The following is a 5,984-nucleotide window of genomic DNA, read 5'->3' as shown; positions in this document are numbered from 1 at the left end:
CACTTGAGGTCAGGAGTTCGAGACCAGCCTGGCCAACATGGTGAAACCCTGTCTCTACTCAAAATACAAAGGGTGGCACGTGCCTGTAATCCCAGTTACTCAGGAGGCTGAGGCAGGAGAATCACTTGAACCCAGGAGGCAGAGGTGCAGTAGGCCGAGATCGCACCACTGCATTCCAGCCTGGGCAACAGAGGGAGACTCAGTCTCAAAAAAAAAAAATATATATATATATATATTTATAAATATAAATTAATTCAAATATATATTTATATTTATATATATAAATTAGTTCAAATATACATTTGAAACTAATTTATTTAAGCTTGATCTCTATAATTTCAGCCTGATCTTAACCAATGAAATTTCAAAAACAAAAACTGTACTTCAGTCTATAATTGAATGGAATTCAGTGTAGGCCAGTACAGTGGAATGTAGTGGTCTGAAAGGCTTTCATTGTTAAGGAAAAAGGTTGAATTTATTTAAGATGTTGCCAAATAACCAGTTCTACAGTTTAAAAAAATTCATTAGCAGTGCCCTATTTACCTCAGAGGAAATAAAGGTTAGTGACAGTAATGCAAATAAAACCAAAATATTGAATGTAAGCTAGGTGTGGTGGCATGCACCTGTAATCCCAGCTGTTTGGGAGGCTGAGGTGGGACGGTCTCTTGAGTCCAGGAGTTTGAGGCTGTAGTGAGCTGTGATTGTGTCTGTGAACAGTGACTGCACTCCAGCCTGGGTGACAGCAAGATGCCATCTCAAATAAATAAAGATATATAACATAAAATAAATAACTTTATACATTTCCTGGAGGAAAAGTACTCTAAATTCAAGAGATCTGAATCAAATTACTCAACCTTTTGGAATTGGATCCTCTACTGTAATACTCATATGTGAGATTACTGAATTTTTCAGAGTAAAAAAAATTGACAGGGTAATACATAGGCCATGTTATAGTGAAGATCATAAGTATAAATGTCCTTGTTTAATCTTTCCATACTTAGGACAGCCTCTGTATATAAAATGTTCATTGGGAGAAAAATTATTTTTAAAACTAAATTTGTATAGTTTTAAAAACTCCATTGCCTCCATTGCTGGCAATTAAGGAGCAACTCACAAAATGTAGACTATTTAACGTCATCTTGTGGTTCTTTGATTAGGCGTAAAAAGTATTGCAAACAGCTTTTCTATTCCTTTAGAATATGAATCTTTTTAATGTCTAAAGTTAACCTGCAACATTTTCTAGTAGGATAAGTCAATGTAAATTAGGTAATTTTTGCCTGTTTTGTACCTTCTGTTGCATTTTGTTCAAATGAAAACATTTTTAAAAACATGTGATTGAATTTTTACTTCTCAGATAATTGGTTTGAGTGTGAAATTTCTTTTTTAACACTTTGATATGTAAGTTAGTGTAAATTAATACTTTTATAACACTATTAGGCTTTTTTTTTTTTTTTTTGGAGATGGAGTCTAGCTCTGTCGCCCAGGCTGGAGTGCAGTGGCGCGATCTCGGCTCACTGCAAGCTCCGCCTCCCGGGTTTACGCCATTCTTCTGCCTCAGCCTCCCGAGTAGCTGGGACTATAGGCGCCCGCCATCTCGCCCGGCTAGTTTTTGTATTTTTTAGTAGAGACGGGGTTTCACCGTGTAGCTCAGGATGGTCTCGATCTCCTGACCTCGTGATCCACCCGTCTCGGCCTCCCAAAGTGCTGGGATTACAGGCTTGAGCCACCGCGCCCAGCCTAGGCTTTATATTTTTATGGAATGTTTTAAAATTTGAAATTTTTGAAGTGTTAATTTAGCAGTACTTTAAACTATCATTATGTGCCAATACTGACAAGAAAAACAATTTTTAATGTATTTAATTTACTATGGTATTCAATAAATTCTATTTTAAAATAAAATTTGAATTTGTTTTATTTTGAATGATGAAAAAATAATTGAAAATGAACTAACTGTACTAGATCATGTTCATATAACACAAAAATGGTAATAATTGCTTAAGAAATTATGCAGTTATTTAGGTCTTACAAATTATCCTTAAAACCTAGATTCTGGCCGGGCATGGTGGCTCACACCTGTAATCCCAGCACTTTGGGAGGCCGAGGTGGGTGGATCACGAGGTTGAAAGATGGAGACCATCCTGGCCAACATGGTAAAACCCCATCTCTACTAAAAATACAAAAATTGGCTGGACGTGGTGGCATGCGCCTGTAGTCCCGGCTACTTGGGAGGCTGAGGCAGGAGAATCGCTTGAGCCCAGGAGGCGGAGGTTGCAGTGAGCCAAGATTGTGTGTCACTGCACTTCAGCCTGGCGACAGAGCAAGACTCCATCTAAAAAAAAAAAAAAAAAAAAATGTACTAAGGTCTATATAGGCTTTCTTTTCAAAAAAAAAAAAAGGCCCACCCCTTCTGATGAACAATCCTGACATTTGCATTTTTGCTGATGTTGTTCCCACAAATTACCAAGATCCTTGCTGCGATTGTACTTTCTTTTTAATTTAGATGAGATTGGCCTTGATATGTATTGTAGTTTGTCTTGATGATATGTTGAGAAAATCCTGTTCTTTCCTCCATACAGGAACCTTGTGTCATACCACAGGCCCATATATCTGGAAAGATACATAACTTTCCAGAAACTGGAAAGAGTGTCTTTTTTTTAGGGAGAAAGGAAGTAAGATGGCTAGGGCACAGGAGTGAGGACTTTTCCATGTACACTCTTTTTTTTGTCGTATTTAATTTTTTGAAAAATAGAAACGAGGTCTTACTATGTCGCCTAGGCTGGTCTCAAACTCCTGAGCTCAAGTGGTCTGCCTCAACCTCCCAAAGTGCTGGGATTACAGGCATGAGCCATCAAGCCCAGCCTATACTCTTGCTTTCTGCATTTTCTATCGTATGCTTCTGTTATGAATTTAAAATACAGATGCCATACAAATCTACTGAGTTAATTTTTTGGGGGTGTTATAAAATTAATTCGTTTAAACATTCAGACTGAATTATTTTTCTCTTAATAAATATTCATACTAACAGCTGGTTAAACAGTAAATTATTCATATCTTTTTCTTTGGTGTTTTTGAGACAGAGTCTTGCTCTGTCGCCCAGGCTGGAGTGCAGTGGCGCAATCTCGGCTCGCTGCAACCACCCCCTCCCAGGTTCCAGTGATTCTCTTGCCTCAGACTCCCGAGTAGCTAGGAATACAGGTGCAGGCCACCACACCCGGCTAATTTTTTGTATTTTAGTAGAGACGGGGTTTCACCGTGTTGCCCAGGCTGGTCTTCAACTCCCAAGCTCAGGCAATCCGCCTGCCTCGGCCTCCCAAAATGCTAGGATTACTGGTGTGAGCCACCACGCCTGGCTAATTTTTGTATTTTTGGTAGAGACAGGATTTCACCATCTTGGTCAGGCTGCTCTGGAACTCCTGACCTCGTGATCCGCCTACCTCAGCCTCCCAAAGTGCTGGGATTACAGGCGTGAGCCACCAGGCCCGGCCAGATCAATAGTTTTAAACTTTATTTTTGTTGTGGCACTTACCCTACTGACCCACAACAAATTAAAAATAAAGCAAAAATTAAAATATCACTGAAAAGCATTAGTGCTAGAAAATGAAAGCAATGACCATTCTAGGTAACACTGATGATAAAATGTTCTCTCTAAAAAAAATTTGGAAATTCCAATTACCTGTATATGAGTGCTTAGAATAGAAGCATTGCACTTGTAGCAATAGCCAGACTTCTTAGCAGAGTTCTGGAGAGATTGCTGTAAACTATAGTAAGACACTAATTCTTTCTTCCTTAGGAGGCTATGGGTAAATATTACAGTTCTTAGTCAGCTAAAACTGAATGTCTATGGTTTGGCATATCACTCTGTTAAAAGCAATTTAACAATTCAGATCAGAGAGTCACTTCTCTAGATTAAGTGAGAAAAGGTACCAATTGGTTTCTAATTAATAAGCCACCTGTAAATAGGCTCTGCTACCTATTTAATTATATAGAAAACCAAATAATGTTTTTATAAACTTGAAAAATGTTTTATCCACAAATGTATTAATATGTATGTGCAACACTTTTCAACCGAAGCTGCACCAACTATTGACCAAATTCAGTCCCGAATGCAGAGAAATAAAATATACAAAGGCAATTGCCAAGTCCTCTCCATTCTGTGTTCTAGATGTCTCTCAAAAGAGTTCCAGGAATCACCATTCCCACTGCCACTAAATCAACTTAATCTGTCTGTACTGTAACAGTTTCTTAATGGGTCTTCCAGCCATTAATTGTGCCATTGATTCCCTTTCCACATCATAGCCAGTGATATTTCCAAAGTGGAAATCTGATCATTCAACTACAGTGCTTTAGAAAAACCCTTAACAGCACCTAATTTATCTAAGAATAGTCCAAAATCGTTAGCGTGATTTTTTTTTGTTTTTGAGATGGAGTTTATACTACGGGAAATTAAGTTGGAGATGAACAAGGGCTACACCAGTCAGACCTTAAAAATCACATTAACAGTTGGGCGCGGTGGCTCACGCCTGTAATCCCAGCACTTTGGGAGGCCGAGGTGGGTGGATTCACCTGAGGTCAGGTGTTCGAGACCAGCCTGATCAACATGGAGAAACCCCGTCTCTACTAAACATATAAAATTAGCCGGGCATGGTGGCCCATGCCTGTAATCCCAGCTACTCGGGACGCTGAGGCAGGAGAATCGCCTGAACTCGGGAGGCAGAGGTTGCGGTGAGCCGAGATCGAGCCATTGCACTCCAGCCTGGCAACAGAGTGAGACTGTCTCAAAAAGAAAAAAGAATAATGAGACAAGGCTTGGCTTGGTGGCTCATGCCTGTAATCTCAGCACTTTGGGAGGCTGAGGTGGAGTCCAAGATCAGCCTGGGCAACATGTGGGACCCCGTGTCTAAAAATAAAATTAAAACAAAAAGAGGGCTGGGCAAGGTGGCTCACACCTGTTATCCTGACACTTTGGGAGGCCGAGGCAGGCGGATCACCTGAGGTCAGGAGTTCAAGACCAGCCTGGCCAACATGGTGAAAACCTGTTTTTACTAAAAATACAAAAAATTAGCCACGCGTTGTGGCAGGCACCCATAATCCCAGCTACTCGGGAGGCTGAGGCAGGAGAATCACTTGAAGCCACGAGGCGGAGGTTGCAGTGAGTCAAAATCTTGCAGTGAGCAACAGAGCAAGACGCCAGCTCGGTGAAAAAAAAAGAGACAGAGAGAGGAAAAATAAAAACAGTGAGACATGTAGGTATACACTTATACACATAAACACCCATACAGTAACTCTGAATCAATGCCATTTATCTTGCATTTTAGGATATTCATTAGCTAATCTTACAATGTTATTTTATTATAATAAGTTGACATTAATAATGTTCATATATCATAGAAATGTGATTATATCCAGTATCAGAAAATCAAATTTTTTTGTTGTTGTTGTTGAGACAGAGTCTCACTCTGCCACCCAGGCTGGGGCTGGAGCGCGGTGATGTGATCTCAGCTCACTGCAACCTCCATCTCCCGGTTTCAAGCGATTCTCCAGCCTCAGCCTCCCAAGTAGCTGGGATAACAGGTACCTACCACCACACCTGGCTAATTTTTGTATTTTTAGTAGAGATGGGGTTTTACCATGTTGGCAGGGCTAGTCTTGAACTTCAAGTGATCTATCCGCCTTGGCCTCCCAAAGTGCTGGGATTACAGGCATGAGCCACCCCGCCTGGCCCCAACAATAATATTCTTAATCAACATGGGGCTTTGCTAAATTCAAAGGGGAATTTCTCTCTGTGGTTACTGGTAATTTGTCCTGGCTTTTGCCCAAATCTAGTCACCTGGGACAGAGTTTTAGAACTTTAGGAAGAAACTTTCTTCCCTTTTAGAAATAAACATGGGCCAAAGAAAGGGTTATTAAAAGTGGGAAAATAGGCCGGGCACAGTGGTCCACGCCTGTAATCCCAGCACTTTCAGAGGCTGAGGTGGGCGGATCAC

At 40.5% G+C, this 5,984-nt stretch overlaps 1 long non-coding RNA gene across 1 annotated transcript; it reads left to right on the top strand.

Moving 5' to 3' along the window:
• The first annotated feature begins 207 nt into the window (after nt 1–207).
• LOC105502207 lies at nt 208–1,899 on the top strand. The gene is made up of 3 exons (XR_001000297.1): nt 208–437; nt 647–1,437; nt 1,742–1,899. It is a non-coding gene; the product is annotated as an uncharacterized LOC105502207 (long non-coding RNA).
• The last annotated feature ends 4,085 nt before the right edge of the window (nt 1,900–5,984 follow it).

Source organism: Colobus angolensis, unplaced genomic scaffold (assembly GCF_000951035.1).
Source record: "Colobus angolensis palliatus isolate OR3802 unplaced genomic scaffold, Cang.pa_1.0 Scaffold78, whole genome shotgun sequence".
Classification (NCBI taxonomy): domain Eukaryota; kingdom Metazoa; phylum Chordata; class Mammalia; order Primates; family Cercopithecidae; genus Colobus; species Colobus angolensis.
The sequence above is the reverse complement of the archived record's forward strand: the minus strand, read 5'-3'. Positions and strand labels throughout refer to the sequence as shown.